Consider the following 16,654-nt stretch of genomic DNA (forward strand, 5'->3'; position numbering starts at 1 on the left):
TGGTAGAGCAGCTCCACTGGTAAAGATATACCAGTGTAATGGCTAAAAAGGGTGACTTGTGGCCAAGACAGGGTAGCACGAGGTTGGGGTGCTCTTACACTTTGTTCCTGTACCCCTTCCATAAGAACATAGAAACACGCAAGGCTGCCTTATTCGGAATCATTGCACTGGTCCTTCTGTTCTTGACATGGACTGGCAGCAGCTTTTCGGGATTCCAGGCAAAGCTTTTCCGGCCACTGCAGCAGACGCTGGGGACTGAACCTTCTGCAGTGCACGCCGTGGCCCTTCCCAATCCACACACAAGTCAATGGTGTGACTTTACACCACATCAAACCTGACACAAATAATTTTCCTCCATTGATTTTAATAGGAGGAAACACTTAAAAATAGTTGATAACTATCACATCCATGTCACCAGGGAAGAGCAGTCTTCCTCAGCTTGGGAAACCACACTGGGAGAGCTGGTGCAGGACTAGATACACCACTGGTGTGGCATAACTCAGCCTCCAAACATCAATGAATAACCGTCAAATCCTCAGGATACCTCTGTGTACCACATTGCACATACCTGGAGTGCCTGAAGTGAAATCTGGTGACCTGAAGAAAGGACATGGAAGAAAGTTGCTTTGCAAAACACAATACAGGAACTTGAGGACCCTGCTGCAACCATAAGAGGTATTAGGCATTTGGACTTTTGACAAAACATCCACATTCCAACCCCTCAAAAATGAGGGTTGTCAGGGCAGAATATCCCACACATGCAAGCAAGGGAAGAGGCAACCTGCAAAGCAGAAGAACTACACATTTGTCCCATGTCATCCTCTTCCATTGATGAGCAGCTTTGCTTTGCACTTTTGCTCAGGTGTGCAGGGCAAAACAAGCCATCGCCATACATGCAGAATTCTAGTATAATTCCAAAGAGGGAAGGGGTACATGTGTCAAAAACTAGTGCGTAACCCGAGTGTAGCGTGAGCATGCAACTGCTGCTTAAATTTCAGTGAGAATGTAACCCAAGATCCTTTTTTTATTTAATTGTTGGAAGTCTCAAAGGCAGTAAAGACTACAGATCCCCGTAGAACAGCCTCTTGAGAAAAGGAATACCAAAAATATTCCAGAATAATTTTGAGTAGAAGCTTTTAGAGATTGTGTGACATTTATTGAATCTGTATGATTCAGAATGCCATATACCTTATACAGGATATGTAGTAACCTTCTCCTACATACCCAGCCAACAGGAAAGCAGTTAAGATACAGTCTAAACTAGAAGCTCTGCATATGAAAGGCATTCAGTTACAATGCATTTTTTTATATGCAACTGCTACTCTGTAGTATATTCTGTGGCACATGTTGAGGAGTACAGTGGTATATTATTATATTTATATCCAGATTTACACTGAATCCCGTATATTCATCTTGCAAGTAAGTGCTCTGCCACAGTGCAAAAAGTGCAGGAGAGCTGAGGGTAGTTTTATTTATAATACGATGTAGTACCACAAGCAGCGTTATAATACTACATTTGTGGGATAAATGACCGTATGCACCAGATCAGTTTTGAAAAATAGCAAGCATTTGCAGCTGCACAGCAGTACAGGATTGCAAGGCTGAAATAAAAGCAACACTGAAAAATGAAGTTTTTACCATTACGGAAAATCATATTGCTTTCTGTAGTGATCATTTTAATACAGAGCATAATTCTTTGTCCTCTGAATCCCCTGATTGCCAGACTCTGCAGGCTGAAGTATGTTTGTATCACCTATTTTCCATGCAGACAATCTGCAGCAAATAGCACAAGTGATGTTGAAACCAACGTAAGTTCCCCTCTTCTTATTTGTCTGTTTTGCTATAAAGAATGGGTTTGTAAAAAATTTGCAAACAGGAATGCATTTTCTTCCCTTCCAGTTCTACACAGCTGTGCTGCAATGAAGGCTTTAATACAACATACAAATTATTCACAACTGCACATGTGTGTAGCTGAGCATTAAAATCAAGCCTAAAAAACAGAATATCCAAACAACCCCTCCTCCCAATTGACAATGGTAAGAAAATGGAAGGCCACCATGAATTTTGAGCTGGCAAAAAGAATCTGTAAGGCTCATTCTAAAAGTGAAGGCCACTCCCAACTGGGCAAGGTTGGCCATGCACTAGCAAAAGAACTACGTGGAAAGCACAGAAAGGTGGTTTGGGGAAAAAGATGTGATAAAAGAACAAAAATATGAAGGCAAGATTGGCAAGTGCGTTCGTGTAGATTACTCTTTACGTTTTAGGAATGGTCACTCAGTGGTCACCACACACACATTAAAGAAAATGCAGTAATACAGATCAATGAGGAGGCGCATCTGCGCATGGTTGTGACTTCTGTCTGTTCTGAGGAATTCAATTGATAAGGCCCAAGTGTGCTTTCATGCTAGTTTTTCCCCTTGTAACAGTCACTCAGAACCTGTGTTTCCCTGCAGGGGAAAAAGAGGCTATATATGAGTGCACATGAAGGACTCACACGTGCAGCTCCTATCAAGACTAACAGGAGTGATACATGCCAAATCCTATATAACCTGGGGAGTAAATGATGACAGCGGGGAAGGTAATATGCTTAAATGATGCAGAAAAAGTACAGATAGCCATGCTGATCCACAGAAAAAGAACTTTAAATTTTTAACAGAGCAATATCTCTATTAGGACCAACCACAAGGTCACATAGACTACGTCAGCTGGAGCACTTGGCGGTGCAGAATTTCTGCATTTAAGAAAAAAGCTTTGTCCATTTTTGGTATGCTTAGAGCAAAAGCGAGAAATTTGTGGATGCAAAAGACTATGTTAAAAATGACTGTTCTCCCTGCAATCTACAGTCAATCCAATCTGTATGTTTCAAGAAGATCAAACAGTACAGTTCTTCTAAAGCTGCACACCTCTGAGCATGGTTGGAAAAATCACAGGATCAAGAGGAAGGTGTGGGCAAAAGATTTGAGTCTAGTCCCCCACACCCCAACCTCCTAGCTCTCCCAAAGGGAGTGTTTGCTATGGGCACCTACATGGCTAAACAGAAGGAATGTGATAGCACATGCTTTCTGAGCATACAGTTCAGTTCTTCTCTCAGTAGCCACAAGTACCTGAATTCTTTTCAAATGAATAGATTCTGTTCAGAACTTGAAAAGAAGACAAAAGAAGAGCTTGTCATGCAGGCATGATGGAGGAAAGGAGTGCAGGTCATATGCTTCATCTTCACGTTTTCACACTTCACACTGTCCAAAGCAAAGTTTGCACATCTCACAGAGCAATGCATGGAAGACGTCTCTGTATCCTACTTGCCCATCCGACTGCGGCAGAAAATGTTCAAGACCTGCTATGGTTAACAGAGATAGTACAAAGCAGGAAGCAGAATCCTCCTCCCCCACAACCCCCACTAGCTTATATGTTCAAATCACTCTCAGTGAAGAGCAGCCCTAGAGCATTCCATGCTTTCAGTTTTGTTTGTTTCTAAAATAAGTTGTGGTTTCAGGTCTTTATGCTGCATCTGGCTTCTCTCTTTTTAACATGAGAAGGGTAATACTGCATATGGGTCAACACTGCCCCCAAACAGTATATGGGTCAACACTGCCCCCCCTGCCCCCAAACAGAGTGCAGAGAAGGTCTGATCACAGATCTCCCCTGGGTCACCACCCCAATGTTGCAGAAAGCACATCAGCAGCTCTTCTTACCAGGGTTGCAAAAGCAATCCTGAAACCAATCTGGGGAAGGTAAAGGGAGGGGTGCTATAGGTAAGGAGAGGCATCAATAGCATCTCTGTCATCCATCCCACCCACATTCTTCAAAGTGGAACATGTTTGCATGCAGAAGTACCCAAAAGTCTTACTTGGTTTAAGGACCCTCATAACAACTTGGGATTTTGACATAAAAGCTAGTCTTGAGAGTTGTGGATTAATTTAGAGGAATGTGGTTATGGTCTACCATCTTGAAGAACGCTTAAGAACCCCTATCTACAGCATCTAGCATTACTTGCAAATCAAACTATCAAATCATGGTGATGCACAGCCAAGCTGAAGCATCTGCAAGACTACAAGTACCCCCATACCTACCTGTACTCCAGACAGTTGTATACAACTGTTGGTATGTGCACCGCAAGGGAGAGTGTCAGTTTGGTGTTCTTCTCCCAAGCCATTTGTTTTGCCTAATTAAAAGGGTAGAATCTGTCCTATGATCCTTTCTCCAGCACCATTTCTTACAGAAACTAATACTTGAGGACAAGTTGAGTTAAAGTCTCTACCACACAGGAGGTGTGTGTCCTTTGCAACAGTGATGCTCACACCTGTGGCCAAGTATTCCACTATGACCTGGGCTGACTTACACTAGATTGATGTCTCTTAAGGAATCTTCATCCCACCTCCCCTTGGCAAGAGTTGCAAAACTCTCCAGAAACTAAGCAGCCATCAAAGGATTAATTAGGGAGCTAACCCTGTCCATCCTTAAACACATGTGTCAAATTCCAAGGCAACAGCTTCAAATAATTAAATATTCTTGGGATCATCCCACCTCTGTCTTTAGCTTATCAGTGTTGGAAGACTACTCCTTATTTCATGCTTGTAGCAGCACTACAAATGGAAAACCATACCATAACTAGCACGGTAGGGAAACCTAAACCTTTGGTGCTGGCAGAGCCACAAAATCACCAGGACTCCACCAAGGACACCAACCACTTCTATTCAAGACCACTGCCTATGGACTGAAGGGCTTCCTTTTAGTGTCACCCCTCACACTGCCTCCAAACTGTAGATGCACCACATGCCCCTCTCAAGATTGGCTTCCACTCTCTTGGATTTTAGAAAGGGTAGGAAGAAACATTTTTTAACTTAGCCTTTTAAATTGTGATGTTTCTAAGTGCCGATGTTCATATTTTTATCATGTTATGGTTTTAAATTGCTGCACACTGCCTTAATGAGTTTTTAGTGAATAAGGCAATATTTTTATATTAACCAAAAAAAAACAAGTGACTACTCACAAAATTGTCTTTTGTGTGTATGCGCGCATGAGCACACCATAAAGCAGGCACTGTTGTGACTTTAATCACTTTCATTTTGGATTGGAATGTCTCCCTGTTGTTGTTTAGGTATATAAATGTTAATAATAAAGATAAATGAATTCATCTAGCACTGCAGTTGTACAGCCTCCAGTTCAATTAGGTTTTATGCCAAAAAGCTTGCTAAAATAAATGACAGGTGCACAATATTTGGTTGTAGCCTGTGGAACCAACTAGTTTTGCTTTCAAACCATTTTTAAATATGGTGACTCATAGGTTACTTTTTGCCAAAGGCTTTTCTATTTTATTAATTCAATAAACCAAATATAGTCCACCAGATGCCATTAACCTATGTTTAACCATGTCTTAGTAAGATCTTCCACTAAGGTTTTTCGTTCATTAACCGATTGCAGCAACTATTATTCAAACCAAATTTATATTTAACATTATCTAAATCTCATGTAGCTTTGACTGAATCTCAATCAAATTGTGAATTGCTGTCATGACTGCTGTAATAAGAACTAATCTGGGTGATCCACCTCTTTGCCCATTGTCATAATCCTCATCATTTTATGTACTGTAGTCTTGCATTTCTGTCACTGCCTATGGCTAATATGGAAATCAAACCATACTGAGCTGAATAATGAATTACACAATTATGCATATGTTAGGCTTTGAAATAAACAGAAAGGAGGTCTCACAAGCGAGAACTGAGAGAGGATCAGCCCACAAAGAGACATGCTTATCCATGTAACATAAATCCAGTTATGTGTCACAAAGAAAGACCAAGTAACTACAAGGTGGCTTCCTATTACATTGGTGCAATTAGCACCAGCCCTCTCCAACCTGGTGCCCTCCAGATGTGTTGGATTGTAATTCCGGGCATTCCTAGTCAGCATGCACAGTGAACCATAGGAACTGAGAATTATGGGAACTGCATTCCAACACATCTGGAGCACTAGGTTGGGAAGGGCTGATCCAGACCAGCTTGTGGATGCCGCACTGTGACAGCTGGATGCCAGGAAGCACTTCCTGACAGTGAGGACCCCGAGGGTGTGGAATGGGCTTCCACGAGAGGTCGCTGAGGCCCCATCGGTGAGGGTATTCAAAGACAGGCTGGACATGCTCATGGTGGGCATGTCATGAGCGGAGCCGGCTGGAGCCGGGGGTCAGACTAGATGGCCCGGGAGACCCCGTCTGTCTCGCTCTGTTTCTGTGTTTCTAACTACACTGTGTGCAATCAGCATAGCCATTTGGAATGCCCAGTCACATGGGCAGCCTCCATGCGAGGAACTGGCATAGAGTATTACCCTGTACTGTGGCACATCCCATGGGAAGCAGCTTACAGACATTATGCAACCGACACCGGAACGTCACTATGCAGAAGGATGTTTTTGTTGTTGTAAGAACTATGCAACCACCTGGCCTTAACAGAATAAAGAGATGTCTTAAGCTTGTTATGCTACACAGTACACAGTAAAATAGAAGACTAACTTTTCTGGCTCGTGTGTCTTTACTAGGGTGTGGCTGTCAGAAATCAATGCATCCTCAGACCAGAGGGAAAGGCCTTGATCATGCTATGATTTTGTAATCTTGAAAATCTACTCTTTTTCCTCACAACACCCATTAGAATTTGAGTTATTTGAAGGTAAGATTTGAAGAAATGTGGAGAAATGCTATTCTCTGAAGAAAAAATTTGGCTGCAGAGTGTCAGTTCTTCCAGCTTCCAACCTCAAATGCAATGCTTGTTGAGTAACTATGACAATGTGCATCAGTTCTTTGTTTCTATCTCCTAACGAAGAGCCTAGTTCATTCTTAAGAAACACAGCAGGTAAAGCCATTTCAGGGCAGGTCTAGTTGAAAATGTAGGCCTGAGTGGCACCTGCCAAGGACTCACACCCCAGCAAGGGCCCATGGACAACAGCTCCCTGCACTTGTTCCTCTGCATCACCACTGCAGCCTTCTTGTTCCCATGCCTCTTGTTCTGGCCCCACCAACAGTGAAGGCGAAATCCGGGAGCAGTAGATGCCACTGTCGACTTGCTCTCCAGCCTGCCACCTGCCATTGAGTGAGTGCATCAGAAGCCATTGCAACTAGTGAAAATGATGATTAGAAAGGGAGGGAGCCCATGGAGGGAGTTTTGCTCAAGGACCCCTAAACAGCTGGATCTGACATGTCTTAGGGGACTTCTTTGGGACTATGGGAAACTCCTCGGAATATATTTTATTTTACATTTCTGTTCTCAGTACCAGCTGAATGAGGTTTCGTAAAAGAGGCATTAGATTATTACCTATTTTATTACCGATTGTACTTTTATTATTGTTGTTGATGTTAAGCTTTGAAAGGCATCCTGAGAGGTTGCCGTGAAGGACGGGATAGAAATGTTTTACATAGATAAATAAATAAATTCTGTGTTCATCACCATCCACAGCCCACTGTTTCAGAACAGGTCTACCTCAGAGTAAATAACTGGCAGAGGATGCAAACAGAGTAGATTAGTCTAAAGCCAAAAAAATAAAAATGTAAATTTCAACTTCTGTGCAGCAGTTCAGGAAGTTAAAGAGCTAGACTACTATACAAATGTGATCCACTTGAAAACAATTATTTAAATGAGTATTTCCTTATATCTGAACAACTTGTCTACTGTTTGACAGCATAAGGAGTTCATAGTCTAGCCTTCAAGTCTAGGAGCTGATTAACACACACAGTGGGGCGTTTAAAAGGATTCGTTTCTCCCAGGAGGGATTCCAAATAGAATTTTAATACATCAGTAAAACTACACTGTCTGTAAAGGTACTTTAAAGTTGTTGCAGTCTTTTAGATTGCTTAATTGCATTCTTCCCAAGCAAATAAAATGGGCAGCTACCCTCAAAAGTGACATTTTAAAATCAAATTTCCTAACAGAGTTTCCAGTGCTATAACAACTTACTATAAGTTTGTGGATCAGACATTGTCTTTATTTCTCCCCATGCAGAATATCAAATTTAGGGAAACTATCTCACAAATATTAAGCCCACCAAATTGAGACAAGGGTCGCTTCCAGATGAGGTGCATGATCACCCAGACTCACTCATGAAATAGTATGGCTGGTTGAAATGGTATTTTCTTTTAACCGTGTTGTGTTTTCCTACAGTTTCTTCCATCTTTTCCTTTCCAGAAAAACAGCTGTGAAGAGGGAATAGCAGTACAATGTCTTCTGACTGGTAATGCTAAGAGCTCTGCATCTGCAAGTACTCTGGAAAAAGATTTCCCATTGCGTTTCCAAAGCCATCTTTGCTTTAACATAGCTGAAAAGTTTTAACGACATTACTTTCACTCCTTAGCTGAACATGTGCTTGTGCATTCTAAAATAGCTATCTTAAACACAGTATACAGGTTCACAAGCAATGCCAAGGAAATTAAGACCATTGCTATTAATGACAAAGCCCTACACTTTCAGCATCAAAGAGTCAAATAAGTGGTGAATCATGTCATTGTTCTAATATGTGAGTCTTCCCCGGTCCCACGGAATCTACTCCGGCAGTCTCCCATACTAACTCTCATTCAAACACTGCTCAGGGTTTCAGCAGTTTTTATCGCAACTGCTCTGTACATGCTAGCCATTCATTTCCTATGATTCCTCTTTAACAAAGACGACCAGACAAGTTAGTCCATTGTCATTACCAACAACTGGGACCATACTGTTAAAAAAAGGAAATGAGTTCTTTTGCTTTTGTTTTTTAATCTATTGCATCTTTTCCTCCACAGAAGTTTAAACACAAAGATGTAAGCAGAGTGGGGGAAAGAGCGGCAGTACACTAGATACTTAGTATCTTGGAATATTTCCAATTATGGTTTGAGGCTGATCCTGAGCCCCTTTGCTCACGACCAACCTAGTTGCCCGAATAAGAGGCCTCTCCAATTTGCATCAGAATCTAGACTAACGGGCATGGGAAGAATAAAGAAACAGAAATCCATAGATTTCTGGCGGCTTTGTGCACTCCGGCTTCCCTTCCATGCAATTCAACGGGGCTTGCTTCCAAGGAAGCCTATTGAGTCCAGGTTAGCCCTGCCCTGCCTGCGATCAGGAACTGGTTGAGAAGTAAATCCCACGGCAAACGTTTATGCATCCGAAGCTTCGGAAATCAAACCCAGCGGGATCTTTAATAAATACATACATATATAGCCCACTTCCACAGCGGTTCTTTAATAGGATCAGGAACTCCGTTAATATTTAACCCTCGATCAAAGCTCTGAGCTCCCCCGTCGCCTGGAAAGGTGGGGCGGGACTGATAAAGAAATCGCATTCGTGGGAACCGAGCCACTTCCTACCGCTCCTCATCCCACGGCAGCGAAAGAACGAAAGAAAGTCCAGCCCCGGCGCCTTGCGCTTTCTCCCCTGCCGCTGCCCCTGCTCCGCATTCCGCCGCCGCCGCCGCCCGCTGGCCGGCAAGTCCGAGGGGAAAAGCCGCTGCCCTCCGAGGGGGAACTTGCGCCGCGGCCAAGGCGAGCGCGCACGGGACGCGGGGAAGGGGAGAAAGAGAAGGCGCAGCCGCCGCCGGGACCGGGAGATCCTCCCGCGGCTCCCTGGGCGCGCGAAGCCGTACCTCGCAGTGCAGACGGGAGACTCCTCAGCACTCCATGCTCCGGAGCCCGGAGGAAGCGGCGAGGTCAGCGGGCGGGCGAGATAAGCCCTGCAGCATCCACCGGATCTCGCTCGGGCTCCGGCTCCGTAGTCTCCGGGCTCAGAGCCTGCCTCCGGCTGACGTCAAAGTCACTATCACATGGCTCGGTGCAAACCCAAAGAGCGCTGGTCGCCGTAGCAACCGCGGCCCGGCTCGCGGAAAGCGTTTCGAGGGGTCGTTTGTCATCCGTGTGCACGCTTTTGGACCCCGTCCGGGGCCGAGCGGAATCCTCCAGACGCGAGGAGGGAGTTTTAAAAGCAAAGCAAAGCCCTGCCCCGGGAATACTCAAGCCGGATTTAGAAATGAGAATGCATACCAGTATGATTTCTTTTTCTTCTTTTTTAGCAAGCAAAAGTTCGCGCGCGAGTCTGCGAACTCTGGATCAAGCCAGCTGGGCTCCTGGCGAACTCAAAAGCTTGCACATTTCTGTGGAATTTTGGGCGGTGTGGGCATGATATCCCTCTATAAGTATCTCAGAGGCTGTCACAAAGAGGAAAGTCAAGATCTCTTCTTGCTGATGCCAGAGTGTAGGACACGGAATAATCAAGTCAAGTGGCGACAACCCAGATTCATGCTGGACATCAGGAAAAGCTTCCTCACTGTCAGAGCAATGCGACAGTGGAACCAGCTGCCTACAGAGGTGGTGGGCTCTCCCACACTGGAGACATTAAAAAAGAAAGTGGACAGCCATTTGAGTGGAATGGTATAACGTGGTGTCCTGCAACAGCAGGGGGTTGGTCTCAGTGGCCTTCATGGCCCCTTCCAACTCTACTATTTTATGATATAATAAGGGGCTTTTAATGTATATATTACTACTCCTCTTTCAGGGAACTCAAGGCAGCATACATAGTCCTGCTCTCCACTGTATTCTCACCTTGTCAGATAGGTTAAGGTGAGGGTTAGTAACCTGGTTTGATTGTCTTTGTCAACTCCTGGAATGGGGAGGAGAAGTACAAGAAAGTGCCTGAATGTTTCTTGTCACTTTAGTTTCAACTCTTGAATTGTTTAACCTCAACATAAACAAATTGGAGTTCTAGTTTGGACATCATGAATGTGGCATTCTTGGGTTGTTAACTGAAAATAGACATGATAAGCTGTGGGGACCCTTGCTTGCATATGCCCCTGGGTTAAACAACCCAGGTATTGGTAATGACATGTGAACTGGATCAACGACTGGGCCAACATCACTCCGTGAGCTTCACAACTGAGTGGAGACTAGAACCTGGATCTTGCATGTATTAGTCCAGTAGTTCAACACTAACTGCCACAGCACACTGGTATTACCCAGCCTTGGCTCTCTGCTGCGCTTTTTTGTCATGGGCCATCATGAAAAGGAGTCTAAAAGTTAAAATGCAACAAAATACTAAGATAAAACTTTAAAAGCCAAAACCAGAAGCAAGCCAGCAATATATGCAAAAATAATTCTGACTGTATAGAAACATTTCCAAAGTCACAGCAATGAAAAATCAACATGACCAATGAAACACATCAGTTAAAAATACCACAATTGACAGGAGCCAATCACAGATCCATAAGATAGGAGCCACTACTGAGAAGGCTGTATCCTTAGTTAACTGATCTTAAAGGCAAGACACTGAGTAGAGCTTCCCATGCATGAAGGCAGTGGCATCTTGTAGAGAAAATTCAATTAGTTAGCAATGCATTTGTGAAATTCTTTCCAACAACCGCAGGAGTACAGTTGGTAGAAATGCAAGACAGGACCTTCCTGGGTGCAACACCAAGACCATGACAGCCATTCTCCAAGAAGCCTGCTTGGTCCCGACTTATTAACTTTTATAAGATGCTATAGACTTTAAACAGATAAGTCACATGCTAGTTTCCATGGTATTAATCAAGCTGCCAGTTTTGGCACTGGTTTCATTTCTGCTTCCTGTGTCATTTTGATGTTTCTATTTAACTCTCTTTAAACTTATTTGGTTGTATGTGTTTCTTTTTAATGATCCACCTTTGAGGACTTCTTTTGGATTGGGAAAATAGCTTATAAACTTGATCAGAATGTGTTATGTAGCTGCCTTGCTAGAGCAGAACAGACCTGGGACTGGTCAGTGTTTTGGGAAGCAAAAGGAAGTTTTGAGCTTGAATTCCACGGAAGAAAAGTATTATAGAAATGAAATAAATAAGATCCATGTGTGCACATAACTTGCCATTTGCATCTATGCGCTTTATGAAAAATCCAGCTTTTGCATTACCAAAAGAAATGCAGGCAGGTGGTTTTTGTTTTTGTTTTAATCACTTTTGTGTTTAGCAGAAATGGTGCTGGATGTCAAACAGATTTAGGGTTCAGGTGCAAAGGACAAAAAAGGCACAATTTTGTGAATGCAAAATTTATATATGCTCTAAAGTTTGTGCGTTTTTGAAGGGCCCTGTCTCCTATGGACAACCCTATTTGTAAAAAAGGATGTATAGATACGGGTGGGGAGAGCCCTTGATTTGTGGGGGCAGGGTGGACTCAGGCAGGAGGAGATGTGGTGGCGGTGGGAACTGGGAGTGAAGCACATGTGGACAAAACGCCCGCCAAGCCAGAGGATCTGATACAACAGAGCTCACCAAGCCCCTGTAGCCTCATTTTCGCGATGCCCTTGCACAGCAGGATGGCAGAGCAGAGGCAGTCCCAGGGGCCTGGGACTCCACCAGTCCTGGTCCACCCCTAGCAGTGTCTCTGGTGTTGGAGAAGCTAGACCGACCTCGGATGGATTTAAAATACCTTTCAATGGCCGATAGTCCTAATTTAAACAGGTGCATGTCATTTAAAATATGTGACGTGTCTTTGCTTAGATGCCTGTGTCCAGTGTATAAAATCTCAAGGAGTAGGCAGCCCCAGAAGAATATTATTCTAGGCACTGGACAATTTAAAAAGATGCCAGCAAAGGACAAGTATCTTGCCCCAAATACTGGGCTGCTTTTTTTCCTCCTACCCCTGCTGGCCTGCTCATTTGCCCCCTCCTTTTTTCTTTCTCACTCTGGCTCAACCATCCATAGTCTCTCTGTCTTTCTCATACCAGCTCACCGCCCATAAATGCTCATTTGGTCTTTTTTCATTCGCTTATTCAACTCATGCACTCTTCGTGGTCCATATGCCCCTGGCCAGCCATCCTCTGTCCATTCTCTCTCTCTCTCTCTCTCTCTCTCTCTCACACACACACACACACACACACACACAGAGAAGTAGCCAATCTGTCCAACATGCATGCTTATTCACATACATAGACACACACTCCTCATCACACTCACACTTCTTCATAATTCTTCCAAAATTTCTCTTTTGCACACACATGCACCCCCATCCATTCAGACCCTTCCTATCCCCCAGGCTGTTCCAGCCGGCTTCCTCCAGCCTACCCTGCATCCCATCATCCTGGTATGTGGGCCTCCTGCTTTCCCAGATCTGCATCTGTCTTAGCTTTGCCATCCCAGCCTCATCCTGCAGTTGCCCAAAGCCACTTACTGACTGCTTCACCTCTTTGCCCCTGACAAACTTGCCGGGGAGCCCGATTCTTCCCTCCCTTCTTTTTCCGGGTGGTTGCGTGTGCTGCAAAGGAAAGCGTCCTCCTAACTCCACCTGCCATCTTCAGTCCAGGGCCCCACATTAGCCTAGAGGCATTCATGAGAAGTGAAACCAGCAGAGGGTAGAAGGCCTCACCTTGCTTTGAAGTGATCCCAGCTGTCAACAAAGTAATGATAGCAATGATGATGATGATGATGACGATGACAATGATAAGAGAGGTCCGCCTGGCGCCGTCATTATATGTTTTTCGGCACCAGGTTAAGACCTTTTTATTTATTAAAATTTATTAAAATATTGATTATTGAATTTTATCATTATATTTTAATTGCAGCCAGAGTGGGTTGTTAATTTATTTATGTTATGTTAGACATTTGTATTTTATTTGTGTAAGCCATCCTGAGGCTCTTGCAAAGGGCGGCATACAAATATCCTAAATAAATAAATGGATAGGATACCACAATGTGCAACAAGAAAGGTGTCCAGGGGCCATCTCTGCCCTAATATATCAACAATGTGGAAGCATTTCAAGCATGGAATGGCAGTTGGACAGGAGGACAGAGGGAAATAGTAGTCGTCTGGTTAACAACAGAAGTAACATCCATGCCACTTAAAGGCCCCTCCTCATAAAATTTCCAGGGTCTAAAATCACCTAGCTGTACAACTGAATAAAATGGCAGGGCTAGATTTGACTTTCATCTTTAAAATACAGAAAGTACTATAGTTCAGAAGGCAATTATTTTGTTAAAAAAAAAAACATCCTTCCTGCTCTTCCTTTCTCCCTCTACCACCTCATTTTAATATGAAGTATTTTATACCAAAACCTAATGTGTCTTTAATGAACTTCCCAGTTATGTTATTTCTTCAACCCTGTTACTGGGTTTGTTGCAGCATAACAAGCAAATTGAGAAGAGAGGGAGAGAGTTTAGCAAAATGCACCCCATCTCCATTTTATACAATCACAATGAAAAAATGAGCACTTTTGATGCAGCTAAGAATGCATTTCAAGTAGTGAAGGCTTTGGGGGCAGGGGAAGCTGTAAAATAATTCATGGATTTCTATTCACTGCACATTGGCTAGTACTAAAGAGAGGGTTGTTTAAGTCAGCTCAAGTGGAAGGTAATTTCTGGATGAATACAGCATTATAAGAAAAATCCCAAGCTGTCCATTTTGGTTCCCGCCTTTAACACCACTAATTCATGTTCCCAGGAAGGAAGCTTTAATTATTCCATTCCCAGAGATCAATAATTTGTACTTACGGGTATGAACTGACTGGTTCCTTAGAAGACAAGAACTGCCCCAACCTAAGGCCTTAATATGAAAAGTAATAATAGGAGAAAGTTGCCGTAAATTCTTACAGTGTAACTTCAATTCCTACCCAAAGTATTCCTCTTCAGTTTTCCAGTCAGGGAGCCATGCCTTCCTCCAGGACATTGCAAGCCATAAGGAGACCACATGATTTCCATTTTCCCATTCTACCTTTTACCCAACATTCCATGGCTATGAACTTTGGCTGTAGTGTTCTTCCTTTAATTTCTAAGCAATATTTTTATACTTTTCATAGAATCATAGAATCATGCTTTTGCTCATAGCCCAGCTGGGAAAAATATTTATTTATGTCCCACATTTGTTTATTTTTTTTAAAGAATGCAAAGCAGCTTCATCATTCTCCTCCTGCTGCTTTCAATATTATCCCCACAAAGCAACCCTGTGAGGTAGGTTGGGCTGAGAGTCTGTGATTGGCCCAAAGTCACCCAGGTGGCTCCATGATTGAGCAGGGACTAGAACCCAAGATTGCCTGAGTCCCAGACTCCACTCTACTATACCATACTACCTTTTCCTACTCAGTGACCCCAAAATCTCTTCCTTTCCCAAGCTGCTTTTTAAATTTTCAAGTGTTGTGAATGTCAGCAAGAGACCTCTGTATCCAGTCTAGGTTTTCACCTTTAATTCCATAAGTATATGCTTGTAGTTGCATGCTCTGCAGATTCGTCCTCTGGAAACCAGTGCTATATACTTCCAAGAAAATGCAGAAAGAAAAGACAAGAACATATTGAGAAAACAAGAGGCATTTTTTACTCAAGGAAGCAGACCATTCCTTCAGCTTTATACGTTTTGTGCCACTTTGCTCTAAGTACTCTCATTCCTTTGAACAGCAAACTGAGGTGCTAAATGGGGACACAAAGGGGGCGCTGAGGAGCAAGAGGGAGGCATCTTTGCCAGGTGCTGCCTTGTGCCTCAGCTGTGGGGTCCCGTGAGAACTCAGCCAAATGCCTGCGAGGTCAGTCGACCTCTTGCAGAGCACCATGGGATAAAAGGCAGGAGCAGCTGAGTGGGCTGCCAAGAGAGAGCCAGCAGCTGCCTAGGCAGACTGGCCTAGTGGAGTAGGCAAGGGAGAGGCCAGCCAGCTGGACAAACAGGCAAGCTGGCTGGCTGGCCAGGCAAGCAGGTGAGCAAGCAGCTGCCGCCAGATCTGTTGGCTCAGCCTGAGTTAGATCACTGGGCATAAGTGATCACACAACACGAGACCAAAGGTCCATCTAGTGCAGCATCCCGTTCCCACATTGGCCTAACAGATTCCTACATGCAGATCACAAGCCAGGCGAGAGTCCCCCAGCAACTGGCACCTCTAACAGCCTATCTAACACCATATTGTCTGTGATAAGGGGTATATCTCAGTCACTGAGCTCTCCTTTTCAAAATAAATAATTCTTATTTATTTATTCACATATTTATATGCCGCCTATAACTGCCAGAATGGCCTCCCTAGGTGGCTCACAGAATAAGACTTGTTTGTTTATTCATTTATTTGCTTAATACTGCACCTTTTTGCTAGGCAAGGGTGGTCAAGATGGCAAATAATAAAAGGCAAAAAAAAAAAAAGATAAAAGCATAATGATAACAATGATGCATTAAAAGCATGACAGAACAATAAAAATAATGCCCAAATGAACATACTATTTTGCACACCAAAGGCTGCTTGAGTAAAAGCATCTCTGCCTGCTGGTAGAAGGACCACAGAGAGGGATCCAAACTCACCTCCCATGGCAAGGAGTCCGAAAGCCTGAGAGCAGCCATTGAGAAGGGTCTCTTCATGCCCCCCAGATGCACCTATGACCACAGCAATCCTGATGCAAGATCTTGCAACCCTGACAGGCTTGTAAGGAAGAAGGTGGTCTTTTAGGAAGCCTGACTGCAAGCTGAACAGGGCTTTACGGAACATAAGCAGCATTTTACATTTTTCCCTAATGGTAGGTGGCTTTTGTAACAAGGGGGCCTCCTGCTCCCAAGACTCAGTTTGGCTGCAGCATTGTAAACCAACTGAAGTTTCTTAATGGTTTCCAGAGTGTGTTGCAGCAATACAAGCTGATCCTTGCAGTGCCTCCCACTCCATGCATATCATGCAAAAACAAAAACAACTTTGGAAATACTTTTTTTATAGGTGAATGTACACACATT

General features: G+C 43.6%; 1 protein-coding gene across 3 annotated transcripts in view; it reads right to left on the reverse strand.

Annotated features, from left to right (window-relative positions):
* Positions 1-15,177, reverse strand: part of NCALD (neurocalcin delta) — a 68,232-nt gene extending 53,055 nt beyond the window's left edge. Inside the window, exon 1 of one of the 3 annotated variants that reach the window (XM_044421736.1) lies at positions 15,140-15,177. The gene's annotated coding sequence lies outside the window, so the exon portion shown is untranslated. Of the gene's footprint in view, positions 1-3,104; positions 3,250-9,594; positions 9,703-15,139 lie in introns of those variants that run through there. The other 2 variants (XM_044421735.1, XM_044421734.1) reach the window with 2 other exon arrangements.
* Positions 15,178-16,654: the final 1,477 nt, after the last annotated feature.

This window comes from Varanus komodoensis, unplaced genomic scaffold, assembly GCF_004798865.1.
Source record: "Varanus komodoensis strain SLA01 unplaced genomic scaffold, ASM479886v1 scaffold12, whole genome shotgun sequence".
NCBI classification, from domain to species: domain Eukaryota; kingdom Metazoa; phylum Chordata; class Lepidosauria; order Squamata; family Varanidae; genus Varanus; species Varanus komodoensis.